This window comes from Aedes aegypti, chromosome 2 (genome assembly GCF_002204515.2).
Source record: "Aedes aegypti strain LVP_AGWG chromosome 2, AaegL5.0 Primary Assembly, whole genome shotgun sequence".
Lineage (NCBI taxonomy): Eukaryota > Metazoa > Arthropoda > Insecta > Diptera > Culicidae > Aedes > Aedes aegypti.
Genome location: NC_035108.1, coordinates 157,980,146 through 157,998,217, shown reverse-complemented (window position 1 = coordinate 157,998,217; position 18,072 = coordinate 157,980,146). Strand labels below are relative to the sequence as shown.

The 18,072-nt window shown below is 41.0% G+C and overlaps 1 protein-coding gene across 6 annotated transcripts in view; it reads left to right on the top strand.

The window, feature by feature from the left end:
- Window positions 1-18,072, top strand: part of LOC5576177 (SCY1-like protein 2) — a 427,894-nt gene that overhangs the window by 190,913 nt on the left and 218,909 nt on the right. The window lies entirely within an intron of this gene.

Sequence of the window (18,072 nt, the reverse complement as noted above, 5' to 3'; positions counted from 1 at the left end):
GCTCTGCCTTTTCCACGCATCTGGAAATACTCCCTCGTCCAGGCATATCTGCATAGCAGATCTGAACAAACCGGGAGCCTCCAAGATTGCGACTTTGAGGGCCAGGTTTGGAACTCCGTCCGGACCTGGTGCCTTCCCCATGCTTAGGGATTTTGCAATCCCTACAAGTTCCTCATCGGTTACTCTATCCTCACCGCCAGCCCCAATCCCCGGCTGTCCTACAAAAGGAGGCCATGGGCTAGGGTTGCGGCGCGGAAAGAGCCCCTCGATGATCCCCTCCAGCATCTGTGGAGATTGCTCCGTAGGAGCAATTGCACCTCTTGTCTTCGCCATAACGATCCTGTAGGCATGACCCCACGGGTTCGCGTTGGCACTCTGACAGAGTCCCTCGAAGCAGGCCTTTTTGCTTGCCCTTATCTCGGACTTCAGCGCGACTTTGGCAGCGGTGAACACCACCCGTCGTTCTTCACGCTCCTGCTCGGTACGTGCTCGCTGCATCCGCCTCCTGGCCCGTAGGCAGGCACAGCGCAGGTTCGCAATTGCTAGAGTCCACCAGTACGTCGGTGGTCTCCCATTTCTAGGGTGGACTTTCCTAGGCATGGTCGCATCGCACGCACGCGAAAGCACCGCTACCAGTTCGTCCCCGCTTAGGCCGAGTAGGTTACGCTCACGAAGCGTCTCCCTAAGTACTTCATCATTGAAGTACGATGTCTTCCACCTACGAGGGCTTGGCCATGACCTAGCCGCTTCCTCTACGCGCTGCTTGCTGTTGTTGTAGTCGATACTGTAGCAAACCGCCAGGTGGTCGCTGTGAGTGTAGGCATTGTCCACCCTCCAGTTCGAACTACTCGTTAGGCCAGGACTACAAAAAGTAACGTCGATAATCGACTCCGCTCCGTTTCGGCTGAAGGTACTTTTGGTACCAACATTAGCCAGATCGACATCTAGCACGGCCAGTGCCTCTAGCAGGATTTGACCTCGCTGGTTCGTGATACGGCTTCCCCATTCCACGGCCCAGGCATTGAAGTCATCCGCTATTACTACTGGCCTTCGCCCTGTCAACACGGTCGTCATGCAGTCCAGCATCTGCGTGAACCGCTCGGTCGACCAACTCGGAGGCGCATAGCAGCTACAAAAGAGGACCCCGTTTACCGTGGCGATCACGAAGCCCTCGTAGGTAGTAGACACCAACTCCTGGACCGGGTATTTACCCGTCGTCCATATCGCCGCCATTTTTCCGGATCCATCCACGACCCAGTTGCCGTTGCCGGCGGGTACTCGGTATGGGTCCGATATGATGGCGATGTCCGTCCCCCACTCAGCAACTGCCTGGTACAGCAGTTGCTGAGCTGCGTCACAGTGGTTCAGGTTCAGCTGCGTTACCTGCACTGTGACTTTTCGCTAATGGCTCGTTTGAAGGTCGGGCACCTTGAGCCTCCCGTTGGATGATTGTTGTTCAGTGTTCACGGACTTGCCGGAACAAATCAAGCACTTGGGAGGGTTCTTGCAGCCTAGTGCCTTATGGCCTTCCTCACCACAACGCCTACACAACTTGGTCCTATCAGGGCCTTTACAGCCCTAGGACTTGTGTCCTGGTTCCCTACACCTAAAGCAGATCACCGGTTGCTCATGTATGTTCAGTGAGCATACTGACCAACCAACCTTGATCTTGCCTACCTTAGCGGACTTATTTGCGTCCGCCACAGGTAGGTGTACTAAGGCCACCTGAGTACCTGCCGGACCTTTCCGTAGCTGAACGGCAGCGATGGGCACCTGAATCTCGCACTGTTGCCGCAGTGCTGTGACGAGCTCTTCTGCGTTGGTGATCTCGTCAAGGTTCATCACCTTCAGAGTCACTGACTGCGTCAGAGCCCTCACTTCGACACCCTCGCCAAGGACCTCTTCCGCCAAACTTTTGTAGGCGGCGCCCTTGCGCTCCTTGTCGCGCTTAAGCTCGAGGATCATTTCACCTGTAGGAGTGCGTACATCCTCTCCAAGATCTGCGAGCTTCGCGTCACTGCGCATCGCCTTCAGGACTTCCGAGTACTTGGACTCTTCCGTCTTGATGATGATCGCATCACCCTTTTCGCGCTTGGCACCTACCCTCCTACTTTTCTTAGGCCTGGTATCCCTGCGCTCCTGAACTTCCTGCTTCTCCTTCTTCTTCTTTCTCACTACGGTTGTCCAGGGGGCGTCCCCTCTCTGATCCGCCCTAACCTGTGGTGATTCAGGACCTCTCAAAGGTCGCAACCCCCTGTTCCCATCACTCCGTGAGTGGCCAGCCTTTTCGGGCCCACCCTTCTCGGCTTTCCGGGACGCCTGGCTGGGGTCCGATTTTCCGGCACTTCTACCGGTTTTCGGGGTTAATATCCGCCTGGCCTTGCGAGCGCCGCCGGGTAGCTCCTCCCCTGACGGCTGCCTCGCGCGCTTCTGCGATTGCTTGTTGTAAGCATTCACTTCCGCACTTTTGGGGCTACCCGCGAAGACGAAGGGCTCCGTCTGGGTAGACTTCGGCACCTTCAATTCCACGGGTTCTGCCGCAGCCACAGTCGCCATGGGTTCAGCATGATCCTTCGCCGCCAAATACGTTTTCCTGCACACTGCCAAAGATCGTCCTAAGCACCCGACGTTCGAAGACTCCATGTGCTTGCAAGTCCTCCTCGAGCATCGTCCATGTTTCATGCCCGTAGAGGACTACCGGCCTTATGAGCGTTTTGATACATTTTGATACGAATCTCTTTGGTCCAGGTATTCATGCTAGGTCCCAGAAGGGGATCTGCCAAAGCCCCAAGCTACTGGTCTAGAGCCGACGGCAACATCCGGGGTGGGCGCTCAAGGCCTCTTTTGTATAACCTGGATCTCAGGGTCGTTTTAGGAGGGTTCCGGGAGAATTTCCGAACTGAGTGGTGAAAAGGCGGACAATACAACAATGGAATGACAACGGAAAACAAGATTTTTTCTAAATAACCTTAAATTTAATTAGCTGTGGTTCAGACGGGCCATACATCAATTTTAAACAGACTTTTTACAATTAACAACTTTTTATTCAGAGACTTGATAGAGGGGGGGAGGGTTACTATGGATTGAGCTCACCGGTACGTTGCGGCCGTTACTGCTTCAGATGTTCTTGTAGGCGATCGTTTCTGGAGTTCTTATGGGTCTTCTTCTTAATGGTTTTCAACTTCTTCGTGCTTCTTCTTCCACAGCTACAGCATCACATAATAGACAAAAAGGGGGGGGGGGGTTGACGGTATAGGCCTTTGTAGCGTTTGGCCTTTGTTCCAAAGGGTCCGGGAAATGGTACACTGCGCACATTTTGGGTTTGTGGTCTTCGAGCGAGTAACACCTTTTCTTTGACCGACACCAACAGTCTTGGCGTAATACCACGAAATACAAAATGTCCGTCGGTCACCACAAAATCTTCTTACTGACGTCACAATTATGTTCATTAGCACCACGTACTCGCTCGGCATTGATTGCACGTAATGGCCAATGGTGCCTAACTCGACCAGCACTGACTTTGCGATGACTTATCATCTTTCAGGTGCACTTTGCTGATCGTCCGTGGTGCGGCACAACACTGACCCGTACATTTTAACTTTCAACGTTTTTTACGGTATTATCGCTGTTGGGTTTTAAATTCTATTTAGTACGTAAGTTTTAATCACTGTATTCTAATAACTCGCGGAACTAAACCGGCTTGTATGGTAGCGGACAAAACCGGACCGTCACTTCCATCATTTCTCCGGACCAAACTTAAAAGAGAGTTTGTCAAAATCTTCCCATCCCCTTTATAGTAGTCGTAAAAAGGGGGGGGGATCCTTCCACTACCCACTACCCTTATCCAACTCCCATGTCCTTGATGACAGATATCAAGAACTCGTCTTCCTTTCTAATGATGAGTGGGTCTTGGTAGCGATGAGTTCCTTACACTCTAAACAAGTTTTAGTTATCAAGGTGTCTTACAAAACTTTTAAAAATAAGATTCCTATTGGGCTACATGCGAAGCCTTAACATTTCCTAACCTTACACTTGTTTTCCTTTTTTTGTAAATAACGCATTATGAAATTTATGTAATATGAAAAATAAATAAACAATCTGAATAATAATGTAAATAAAAAATCTGGGTAATACATAAATTTGTAAATACAAAAATGAATGAATAAATAAATAAAATAAATAAATAAATGAATAAATAAATAAATAAATAAATGAATAAATAAATAAATAAATGAATAAATAAATAAATAAATAAATAAATAAATAAATAAATAAAGAACAAATCTGCAATCGGAATCAACAACAAAATAGATAAATAAAGACACCTTAAGCTACTAAGCGTAAAATAAACATCACTCAAACACTGAACCGTGGAGACAAACGTTTGTCGTACACTTAGACATTTAAATAAATAATTTATACGATACAACATAAAAAAAATATAACAAATCAATTAATCTGAACCATCAGCTTGCCTTTCCACCACACAAATTCATTGTTACCCAAACGATTGGTAACAATTTGGTGCGGGTGTGAATATTTTTTAACCGCAGCTTCTTGTTGAATTTAAGGAGGAATCCTAAGAGGAAGCCCTGAAAAAGTCCTGGTGAAATCCTTGGGAGAATTTCTTGTGATGAATTGTTTGAAGCACTCGAACAAATTTCTTGAAAAACATTTGAAATAATTCATGATGTGATTCCTGGGTAACGCGTGATGGAATGCTTAGAACTAACGTTAAGAGGAATTCTTGAAGGAATCTTTGAAGAAATTGTTATACCTAGCAATCTCTGGAGGAATTTTTGGAGGCAGCCATGTAGTAAGCCCTGAAGAATTACTGAAGAAATTGCTTGAGGATTTTTTTTTTTGATTGACCTTTGAAGAATCAGTGGAGGAAATCCTCAATAATTTGTTTGTAGTAATCTCTGGAAGAATGCCACTTAAAGGTATACCTGATGGATTTTACTCGCAGGAATTTCTGGTTGAATCCGCGGATTTCTAGAGAAATTATTGATAAAGTTTCTGGTAGAATCGCAGGAAAAAAAATTGCTGGAATTCTCAAAAATCCCATACCTATTTCCATATCGATGACTGCTCAGAGTATTCCCCGACAGAAACCCCTTATAATTCTAGAGTTTTGCCGGAATACTTCGTACGAATTATAACTGCCATTAATAATCAATATCCATGTTACGTACACCCTACACGAGAACTCACATAGTCCAACAACTCATTAAAATCGCAGATCCGTAATCGATTACATTGCCCGAGGAAATAAAGTTTGCTGCGATCGTTGACAGCTCAGCAGGAGCTTTTCATATCGATAGGAGCAGGGCTGTTCAGAATCATAACCGGCTTGCGACACTGACGAAACCAGTCTTCTCACTGTCACTAGGCGAAGCTATATTTCATGTGCTCACTCCGTCAGGTCGCAATGACGGGGCTCTCATGAGAGCTATTGTAAAGTTGTTTTGCTTTTTAAAATTTCTATCTCATTTTGGAAAATTTCGGGAAGCAAATATGTTTGATAAGTAAAGTGGATATCTTTTCATAATTCTAGCGATATAAATAACAATCATATCAGATAATGAAATAAAAATGATCTAGTTTACAGTTCCGTTGCGACGGAAAAATGAAGGAGAATTTGAAGAAAACTTCTGTCATTTTCTCGCCGTCTGTAGACAGTGAGAGAAGCATCTATGTAAAAGTCGCGCAACAGCCTCTATTTACATTGACGCTTTCCAGCACTGGATATGAGACAAGAGGGGTGTAGATGTAGCAATGCTGTGCGTGAAGTGCTCTGGATATTTATTATTGAAATCGCCAATTATTGTGAATTAACTAGTAAATTTAAACTCGCTATCCATCAGTTGATCTCAATGAATTTGAACTCGCTATTTATCAGTTAATCTTATTATGTTTGTAGAATCTAGAATAACGGATAGGTGAGATATTCCAATTTCTATAAATTTTAAACACTAGTCACCATTATCTGATTTTAGGTTAGCCTTGATCGTAGATCCGTACAGCCAATACGTGTATCAACACTTCTATGACGCTTAAAACGGTACTGAGTTCCTAAATTTATTACTTGAATACTTATAACCTGATATGGACTAGTAGCCATTGAATTGGAATTGGAAACACATAAACTGAAATAGACCCAAACCCGTAGATAACTACAGGAATCTTTCAAACGTAAGTAACATAAAATTTGTACAATTAAGCAATGCTAATAATTAATCAAATTACAGGAGAATTTAAATCTCTGAAGAATAAATACGGAATTAAAATCACGGAATCCAGTTTCTTTACGCAGCTCAAGCAACAATCCATTTCTTCGGTACTTATTTTTGAAAGTTCTGCTTTTCCTTTCTACGATTGTTGACCAATAATCGTAGAAATATTATCCCCCACAGCCACAGAATTCGAAAAAATAACAATCACATATTCACTAGACTTGCCGAGATCATTCAAAACATGCGAAGAAATATCGTGTTGCTGCAACAAACTTTGACAGTCGGTCAACCAGTTGCATCGACATTAATCGCTTTGACTAACTTGGGACGCGGAGTCAATGTTGGTCAAACCGTCAGAGCGTCTGTGGGCTGCATAAAGTGTTTCGTGTGGCAAGCACAAAGGTACTCTGGACTGCTTCGACCCTGGTCTAGCTAAATAGGATCGCGTTTAACGCTATGATATGAGAGGCTCCTTTGGGATCGTCTATTAATCACGTAAGGTTATAAGGAGGAAGGAATGGGGGTTTTAATCCTACTATGTGATGAGGGGGGTTTAAACCAGTCAAAATTGTCTTACATAATTGATGGGCAGCCCCTTTGGTAAAAGAGAGCCTACTAATGTTTAAATAGTTTGGATTGGAATGCTCGTTCTCTGAATGCAACGAGAATAAACTAACATTTGGTTCGAATTCCGAACACTCGGGTTTTGTATGGAGATTTCGTTGAAACTTTTTATTGAAATATGTCAATAAATTTCCAGGAAAGATGGTCTTTTACATCTCAAGTATAATGCCTTTAACACTATTTTAGGCTTAGAATATGTTACGATTTTACAGTTCAAGGTCGTGACAATTACTCTCAGATAAATATATTTGCGATATGATTAATACAAATGCTAATAATTCACGGTGTTCAGAATTTGAATCAATGTGTTCGGAATATGATACAGAATGGGCACAGTTTTCGGCATTTGAAGCAAAATGTTTTTTTTTTTGTAATAGTTACGGTAAAACATGTTCAAACATAATTTTTATCAGTACACTCAAAAGTTAACAGTTCAAATTTGCAAAGAGATACAATTTTGGAAGAAACATGCCCACTGTATGCATTTGAAGTCATCGTAAGCCTTAAGTGTTCGGAATATGACTCAAACCGGTATTCAGTTTTGTAGCAAACTTCGTAGTGATTGCTGAAAACCGTTCGAAACCTAATCTAGATTCCTGGAAAATTGTAAAACTGACAAATACTTGTCAATATTTCTAGAAAACCCGCCTGGAAATTCATCAAAAATTGCCCCCAAATTTTCTCCAGGAATTCCTCAAAGAATTGTCATGAATTTCTTCATTCAATTTTCGTAGGAATACCTAAATAAAATTCTCAAGGAACCCCTAAGAAAAAAATTTTGAGAAATCCCTATAGGATTTCATGGCAAAATCCTTAGAGTAGAGGAAATCCTAGGAGGATTATCGGAAATTCCTAGAGATATCCCTGGAAATTCCTGAATTTACTCTTGAAGAACCCCTGGAGGAATTCGTGAAATAATCTTTTGTAGAATCCCTTGGAAAATCCCTAGAGGAATTTCTGACGGAATTCCTGGTGGAATCCCCGGAGAGTCCCTAGAGCAAGCCCTGTAGAAACCCCTGCAGAAATCTCTGGAATAATTTCAGAAAGATTTTCGCGAAGAACACCTGGGGGCCTCCCGAGTAGTTAGAGTCCACAGCTACAAAACAAAGTCATGCTGAAGGTGTCGGGTTGGATTTGCGATCAGTTCAGGATCTTTTCGTGATGGAAATTTTCTTGACTTGGGCATAGAGTATCATCGTACCTGCCACATGATATACGAATGCGAAAATGGCAACTCTGGCAAAGAAAGCTCTATAAGCTTATAATTGTGGAAGTGCTCATTGAACACTAAGAAAAGAAAAAAAAGAAAAAAAAAAAACTAGAGAGATTTTCATGCAGGACTCCCTGAGATAATCTTCTGGAGGAATGCCTGCAGAAACTCCTGAAATAATTGCTAAAGATATTTTTAAGCCCTATAAATTCTGGTCAAAAAATCTTATAGCGATCATAACTTATTCCTGGCGAACAAAAGATATTCCTTGAGGAATATTTAGTGAAATACCTAATGGAATCCTCAGAAAAATTATCGAAGGGATTCCTGAAGAAATCTCTGGAAGAGTCTCTAAAGAAGCTTTTGTATACATGTCTGGAGGAATTCTTGAAGGAATCTTTGGAGGATTTCCTGGAGCACTACGGGTTATGGAGTTACGGGTCTTCTGTCGCATGATGGAGCTATATGGTGGTTCAAAAATGGCTACATCACACCCTAACGGAACTCTTATGAATCGGTGGGAGAAGTTATGAAAGTTTTTCTGTATGTACTATGCACCAGATCATTCTGAAATAGTTTCTGGTGCCCTTGTGTCCAAAATGTCACTAACAAAAAATGTACAGAGTTGCATATCTCTCATACAAAGCTTAAAGAATAAAAATAGTTTTAGAACTGGAGATTTGAGAGCGTTTCAAGGACGTGGGCACTCTTATTTTAATCTTAGCTCTTAATGCGTTATGTGTAACTTTTTCTTAATTCATAAGGAAGGCTGAAGCAAAGTTTCTTAATTTATCATCTCAATTTATATTGGAGCGGCTAGAATTTTAAATAATTGCGGCATTGAAGCCGAGGCCTTCCTTAGCCGAGTGGTTAGAGTCCGCGGCTGCAAAGCAAAGCCATGCTGAAGGTGTCTGGGTTCGAATCCCGGTCGGTCCAGGATCTTTTCGTAATGGAAATTTCCTTGACTTCCCTGGGCATAGTGTATCATCGTACCTGCCACACGATATACGAATGCGAAAATGGCAACATTGGCAAAGAAAGCTCTCAGTTAATAACTGTGGAAGTGCTCATAAGAACACTACGCTGAGAAGCAGGCTCCTGCCCCAGTGGGGACGTAAATGCCAAGAAGAAGAAGAAGAAGCCGTGATATGTTATTTGAAGTATGTTCTACTGACCTTAACATTTGGCACGATATACCAGAACGTGGGTTGATCTTTTCACGATGACTTAACCTTTCGGTCGTTGCGCGAATTTTTGTAACGCGAGTAGTCGCGCGTTGTACTTTGTACAACACCCTTCGTTTTGCGAATATCCCAGGAGTCTGACCACTTAGAAAGATGACGTCTTCGGCAAACTTTTCAGTAGCTCAAGCGCTATCATTATTTTAACCAAGAAATTCGAGATTTTGCCACAAGGCGGCGCTAGTGAGCATGAAACTTGTGTTTCGCAGATCTCAGAATCCTGGCCACTTAGAAAGAAGGCGTCTTCCGCAAAGTTGTTCGGCAACTCAAGGACCATCATTATTTGAGCTAATTGATTCATCATTTCGACACCAGGCGGCGCCAATGAACATAAAACATTTGTTTCGCAAATATCTCAGGAGCCTGATCACTTAGAAAGATGGCGTCTTCGGCAGAGTTGTTCAGTAGCTCAAATTTTTTTTTTTTTTTTTAATCTTTAAAGTTCGAGATTTTGTAAAATAATGATAGTTCCTGGGCTTCTGAACTACTTTGCCGAAGGTGCCTGTCTGAAAAATCAAGATCCTGCAATATCCGCAAAACAAAAATTGCATGCTCCCTAGCGCCGCCAGGTGGCAAAATATCCTATTTCTTGGCTCAAATAATGATAGCTCTTGAGCTACTGAACTGCTTTGCCGAAGACACTCTATTTATAAGTGGTCAGGCTCCTGAGATATCTGCAAAAACAAAATCATGCTCACTAGCGCCGCCTAGTGGCAAAATTTTGAATATACGAACAATAAAACAAATAAACAACTTTGCTGAAGACGCTATCCTTCGAAATGGTCAGTATCCTGACATATCTGCAAAACAAAAGGAAAACTTCCATGCCCACTAGTGCCACCTAGCGGACAAATTCCGAATTAAATGAGGTACCATCAGATAGCGCTTCACCTCCTAAACAATTTTACTAAAGATCCCAAGTTTCTATATTATCTGGGTTTTGAGATATACCGATTACAAACTGTGGTTTACTCGAACCGTATATAGTGCGTTCATTATTATGCGACTTCCATGTTTATTTGTTGATTTTACCGTATAATAAAGGGCCATACTGTAAATAAAAAACTGTCGAGTATTGTTCTAAAGAAGATTCTTGAGGAATACATTTTGGTTTGGTGCCGATAGATATCTTTGTTGCAAAATGATAGCATATAAATCACAACTGTTGTACAAAGTACAACAGCGCGACAGGTCGAAGGTTAAATGAATATTTGATTGATTTGACGTATACCCGAGCAGAAGCGAAGTTCTGACCATCAAATCGAGATATTGATTTGATTGACATAAGAGATAAAAGATCTGAAGATAATATCTAAATTTTATTCCTGGAACTTCTAAGCCATATCAAAATTTGATGTTTGCAGATCAAATTAATAGCTCGCTGATATTGGTTAGATCTTACAAAAGCTAAATATGATATGCTAATGATATTCTAGGAGTAAATTTTAGATATCATTTTCAGATCTTTTATCTCTTATATCTATCAAGTTAATATCACTTTTAGATGTCCATATCAAAATTAGCTATTGCTGAGCTTTTTTCACCTGCTCGGGTATACACCATGCTTTAATGCTTTGAAATTATAGTCGAAATTCGAGAAAATTAGCAATGTTTTTCATTGAAATTTCTAAAAATGGCATAATTTCAGGTAAAAATTTGCTTGATGTTATTCACAATACCGCCGTGCGGGGTAACATTGGTCCTAGAAGAACTTTGACCGCCTCTTTCGATGATCTCATGGCTAGTAAAAATGTCAAGTAACTAATCTATGACCATCTGTTGGCTACTTATGACGTATTCTTGAAGCTTTGATTTCATTATTGTGGCAATAGGTTGTTGTAAAAACATTGGCTCAAAGTCAGCATTATGGCATAATGTCACCCCGCACGAAGGTACTTATGAAGTAAGAGCCAAAGAGAAACTTAGTTAGAAGTATTATTACCGAGATATGTACAATTTGTATTGTATATTTTAGGGGGTGAACCCAAGGTAGAGTTAAATTTTCTTTAGGGTATTGAAATACCTGGAATAAAATCAATCCGAACCACTCATAATTCAAATATCTATTTTGCCTTTTCCCCACGGCAGTTAGCATACACTCAACTTACGGTTTGCAGTTGTTTCTCTTAAACAATATTGTCTTTCGAGTGAAAACCTCCCCCCAACAAAAACAGCTTGGCACAAACAATTGAGCACCTGGAGGAGTGGATCCATTTCAGCATACCTGGTTGCATACCTGCGTTTAGTTCGATAGTTAGGCAGCTCACTGAGAAACAATACCGTCCAGAGTGGCTGCAAATTCATGCGAATGCACACATTTATTGGTTTCTTGACGTACCTACGATCTGTTCACATGGGTTTGAATGTTCATTTGTGCTCTGGCTTTGAGTTACCTTCCAATACACTGAAGTAGGTGCACAAGTAGCATAAATATGAGCTTGAAAGCAATCGAGCAGTATGACAATCATGGTGTGTGGGTGGGAATGTTTCTCTATTGTGCAGTTCCTTCCGAAAAATAAGATCCGTTCAAAAACAAGAGCTTTTCGACAATTTCGAATGATTCAAGTAGTGTAACATAAAATTCGTAAAAAAGAACATCCCTAAGAATTTTGAGACGGAATCGATATTTCGAATTGATTCGAACAAGTGGCATCATTTATTAACATGGCACAACTCTAGAATATGTTTGACTTCCTTGAAATTCCAAACTAGAACATTGCACAGCTTATCGAATTGGTTGGAATGGGGAAGATGCCGAAATGTACAAACAGTTGGTGAACTAATATGTGCATGGTCAAACGCAGGAAAATGCAGGTTGCTGAATTTGAATGAGGTCTGCTATTGATGAGAGCTGCCATCGTGTGCATGTCTATGCTGAATTCCATTTTGGTGTGTTTGAAATATATTATAACGATTTCTTGAATGTTTTACTATTGGTACATACTTCACACATGAGCAATAGATAACCAAAATGTACGTATAATAAAATCACCTTTTACGTTATGCGATGCTTATATGTGCAAAGTTTCCGTATAAGATGTCGTCAAAAGGCATAGTGCGTACAACAATGGAGGTGATGTATGTGCATATTTGATATGATGAAAATTGGCATGCGATGCAAGTATAAAGATTTTATTGCGAACTATTCTGTGATCTTATGCAACTAAATTCGTGACAACAAAGTTGATCTGACAGCTTTTACGGATTGCTTCGTACGTGTCTAAGGAAAGTAACAAATTGCCTTGATGAATTCGGAAAAGAGCTGTACAGCTTTCTCAGAATTCAATGATTAAACAACTGTAAGCAGGCTTCGTCCCAATGAATACGTAATGCGATGAAAGAAAAGAATAATAGAAGTCGATTGTTTAGTTGAAGCTCTGAAACTCAATATGACAAATGATTACAAATTAGAATACTTCTGCTATCAATCTCTTTGCTTCCACCAGTTTTTATTTTATATTTATTTCATTGTCTTCATAAAATCAAGCCAATAATGCTTTGCCAATTAACTCGGTTTATGGCCGCCTTGTTTCATCTGCGACACAGGTTCTCCAGTACCTGATGCATCTAGCTAAACCACCTAGCTCGCTGCGCCTCACGTCCTCTTGTTATAATTTTATTTGAAACGCACACCATTTTTAAATGGCTGTTAGTTGGCATTCTTGTAACATGCCCAGCCCACCGTATTCTTCCATCTTTGGTCATCATCTGGATACCAAGTTCGCCGTAGAGTAGGGCGAGCTAGTGAATCATCCTTTGCCGCCACTCACTGTTTTCCTGCACACCACGAAAGATCGTCTTAAGCACTCGGTGTTCAAAGACTCCAAGTCTTTGCAGGTCCTTCTCGAACATCGTTCAGGTTTCATGCCCGTAGAGGACTACCGATCTTATGAGCGTTTTGTACATGATACATTTGATGCAAGAGTGAATGTTTTTGGCTGCAACTTCTTGTGGAGGGCATAGTAGGCCCGACTTCCACTGATGATGCGCCTCCGTATTTCACGGCTAACGTTATTGTCAGCCGTCAGCAAGGATCCAAGGTAGATGAACTCGTCGACCACCTCGAAGGTATCCCCGTCTATCGTAACAGTGCTACCTAGGCGAGCCCTGTCGCGCTCGGCCCCACCAGTTAGCATGTAGTTTGTCTTGGTCGCATCCACCACCAGTCCAACTTTAGCTGCATCGCGTTTCGAGCGGGTGTACATGTCTACCACCTTTTCAAATGCTCGGCCAACAATATCCTTATCATCCGCAAAGCATACAAATTGACTGGATATCGTGAAAATCGCATAATACCTTCTAGCGCAATATTGAACAACAGGTACGAAAGTCCATAACCTTGTCGTAGTCCCCGGCGGGATCCAAACGAACTGGAATGTTCGCCTGATACCTTCACACAATTTTGCACACCTTCCGTCGTCGCTCCTGTCAGTCTCGTGAGCTTCCCGGGAATGCTGTTCTCGTCCATGATTTTCCATAGCTCTACGTGGTCGATACTATCGTATGCCGCCTTGAAATCGATGAAAAGGTGATACATTGGGACCTGGTATTCTTTTTGGAGGATTTCCCGTATAGTAAAGGTCTGGTCCGTTGTCGATCGGTCGTCAAGGAAGCCGGCTTGATATCTTCCCACGAAATCGCTTTCTACAGGTAAAACACAACGGAGATGATCTGGGATAATACTTTGTAGGCCGCATTTAGAATGATTGCTCAAAAGTTTTCACAATCTTACCTTTCACCCTTCATGTAGAAGGGGCATATAACCCCTTCATTCCACTCCTCCGGTAGCTGTTCTGTTTCCCAGATTGTACCTATCAGCCGGTACAGACAAATGGCCAGCCTTTTCGGGCCCATCTTTATGAGTTCAGCTCCGATACCATCCTTACCAGCAGCTTCATTTTTCTTGAGCTGGTGAATGACATACTTAACCTCAGAGCGGGAACTGGATGGTTTCCATCGTCCGCAGTACTGACGAAGACATTTCCTCCGTTGTCTCGATATTCATTGCCTGTGCTCTCAGCGCCATTCAGGTGTTCTTCAAAATGATGTTTCCACCTTTCGATCACCTTTAGCTCGTCCGTCAAGATGCTTTCATCCTTATCCCTGCACATAGGCCGTCCCTTATTTTTCGAAAATGTGAATTATTATAAGTTCGTAATTGTAAAGTGCTCGTTTTGGTAAGAAAAAAATCAGTTAAAAATTTGAAGTCCGTACGTGAACGCTAAGTGGTCCCCCAACGACTCTAAAGGTATTTGGTATAGTTGACCCCGGTGCACCAAAACGAGCTCGCTGCTCTAGTGTACGCAACAGGAGTATGAAAAGTGACTAGTAACAAATTGATACTAAGCATATAAGGTACCGTGGGGTAAGTGGATACAGAAAAATCAATAATTAACTTCATTGTTATGTACAGCTAACGTGAATAATGTAATTCAATTTTTTTCTGTGGATAACAAATGAGGGACTATTATACTTCAAATCGTCATTTATTTTTATTTTTCTGTTAGTTATGTATTGAGTATGAGAGACTTAAAAATTTGCGCCAAATGTCCCACCATGGTGGGGTAAGTGGATCACCAATTAAAAAAATCTGTTCTCGAAACAAATGTGGTGTGATTATGTATAATAAAAATGATATAACTCTCGTTCTTGTTATTAGTGCTAGTAATGTTACATTATAATACTTAAAAATTAAAAAAAGTTCCTTTATTTAATCAAAATATAATAAAAAAGTATGTATATATTAGTTCATACTAAATCTAACAAAAAAAAAACATTGACTCTAGAAAAATTTGGAGAAAATTCATCCATTTATACGCATAAGTTACAAAGAAGTAATGTTGGATAATTCCTAACGATATTTTCTAAAAACATTCTTAGTTTAAAAATATTAGTTACTTTTACTCTGGAATAACAAGCTGAAATACTTCTATTTTATTTATGAACATATGTGTATCATCTGTCTAGAACAATTTATATGGTCAAATAAGGTACGATACTATGCGTTCAATTGGAAAATTAGTATATTTTGCTCTTTTACAACTCAACTTAGATAAAACACGAAAAGCTTCGTGTACATTTTGATATTATTATTATTTTACATTTTTTTTATGCCAGAAAGGTTAAAAAACTTTTAGGTGGATTAATTCAAATTTTCTATGGTCAATATGACAAATTTAAGCTGGGAATGGAAGAAAATAAAGGAAAACAACATTTGCGGATATTTAAGCTTAATAAAATTCTCGTAAGCAGTCTGCCAATAAATGATAATAATTCTTGATCCACTTTCCCCACCGCATTAAAAAGTAGGGGTAAGTGTACCATGTCCAATATATTTGTATTTATTTATAAAAATCACATATTTTTCATTGTGAATCATTCAATTAGAACTGAAGTGCTCACCATGTGTCGAAAAAAAATATAGAATTCGATTTAAGACAGAGATACAATGGATTTTTGATTGATGGAAAACAATGTTGAAATTTATTACTTTTTGCAGCTAACAAGTTTGCTTGTGTTAGTGTACGTGTAGTACCAGTTTTGCAATAGTATCAGTGTGGGCATAAGAATATAACCTAGAACGAAGCAATGGTGCGAAAACATTACACATATTCAAGCATTTATGCTTTATATTGACAAATGATCCACTTACCCCACTGATACACTTCCCCCACTGTACCTTAACTTTCAGTAAAATAATATTTTATACTGTGGATAGCTTCATAACACTGTACGCTGACATACAATTCATAACTATAAAGGGATCGTTCAAATATTACGTAACGCAACAGGGGGAGGGAGAGGGTCTTCCGTACTGTTACGGTCCATACCAAAATTTTGAATTTTTCGTATAAAAGCTGTTACGCCTCCCCCAAGGGGTCTACAATTGGCAAATTTTACGTCGCGTAATATTTGAATCATCCCAAAGAAAACAAACTTCTATGCTGATTATCAACGCGCGCAGAACAGTTTGTAGCTGGTGGCTTTTCATACCCTTTGGCGCACGGGGGTCATCTACACCGAATACCTTTAGGGTCGTTGGGGGACCACTTAGCGTTCACGTACGGACTTCAAATTGTTACCTGATTTTTTTCTTACCAAAACGAGCACTTTACAATTACGAACTTATAACATTTCGCATTTTTGAAAAATAAGGGACAGCCTGCTGCACATCTTGGCTCGCAGTGCGAAACCGTTGCGGGATGCTTCTAAGTAAGTAATTGTCATAAGTCATAGCTAAGAAAGAATAGAATCTTTCAAAATGTTATGTCAAGACATAGAAATGTTCAATCGTCCTCTACATTTCTTCATAAAAACAAATTGAAACGGAAGATACTTGCTTCAGAATATGCCCCTAGTATTTCACATTATATAGGTCGATTCTGCTCAACTATTTCGTATGGATGACCACGCGCCATGTGAAATAACATCGGCGCACTTTATGCACTCCGGTCTCTTACATCTAACACGGTGAAATATCGCCCACCTGACGGTCATTATCACCTCCAGCCTTGACAAGTGAGAAACTAACATGGCCTGATGGCAGTCACACCGGCGGTGTTATCGTTGCCATCCTTAGGCCGCCCTGTCTTCCATTCGTGTAAGCGACAAGAAAAATTGTAGGATAAAACCATTATTTATGCATGAAATTGATCCGTTTCCGCAGTCCTGCCCGGACGCTGATGGCGACCGATGCACAGTGGCAGGCCTGCAAACAAAAGTCGGATAGAATCTTAAATATTGTTCAAAATGACTGAAAATTAGACCATTTGCTAATTATGGTATGCTGTAAGTTCCAACAGGAATAATGCTGAAAATTTAATCACGAGCAAAATCTATTGTTTTTCGGAGTTCATGTATTTGATACACTATGAGTTTTCTTCCGACTGAAACCAGAAAGTGCAAATAGTGACTTTTGAGAAGCTAATATTCGTCTCGTAAAAAAAGAGAAGTAATATCTCCCATACGCCATATTTTTACCCATTTATGGCAATCAAGCATTATCCCAGACAGATTACGGTTAAGAAATATTTCAAATTGCTGCAGCTCTCTGCATTCTAGATTCACTCAATATGTAGATGGGTAATATCCACATAGACCTGATTGATACTTGTAGTTTGAAGTCACTTTGTGGTTTAATTTTTTGTCACTATTTGGTCAATATTTTGATAATTTCGATCATTAAAGTCACTATTATTTTGCTGTCAGACCGCCACCAGCCCTGAAGTGGGAGATTGAATTTTCAAACATTTTCAAATTTGCTATATTCACTACAACATTCATTAATCCTTTGACCACGTGGTTTATGGACGGTCCCATACAACTGTTTATTTCTAAAAACAAAGATTTTTTGGCAAGCGGGGCACACCTACACGATTCCGGAGAATAAAACTGCCACCATTCGATCCCTTGACGGTTTTCCAATGGAATATGGGGTTTTCCCGGGAACCGCAATCAATCCTACCAATTATATGCCATATTTTCCCACTGTGCGATGGGACGAAAGATGGCCATCGCAGAAATGTAGCAAAGGTTGGAGACAAACGCCAAGACTGCCTTTCCATTCATTGCTTTTACCCTCGATGACCCGTTTTCCATTTATAAACCCAGCACCGGCAGTAGGTACCTAATGACATCCTGAAGGCGGTGGCGGATGGTTTTCTACTTACCCGACCGGTAAGGGAACTTGGCTAACGCAGATAAGCACGCAACAGAACAGGACTACGGAACGAAACGGACCATCTTCGGTCGGAATACGTGG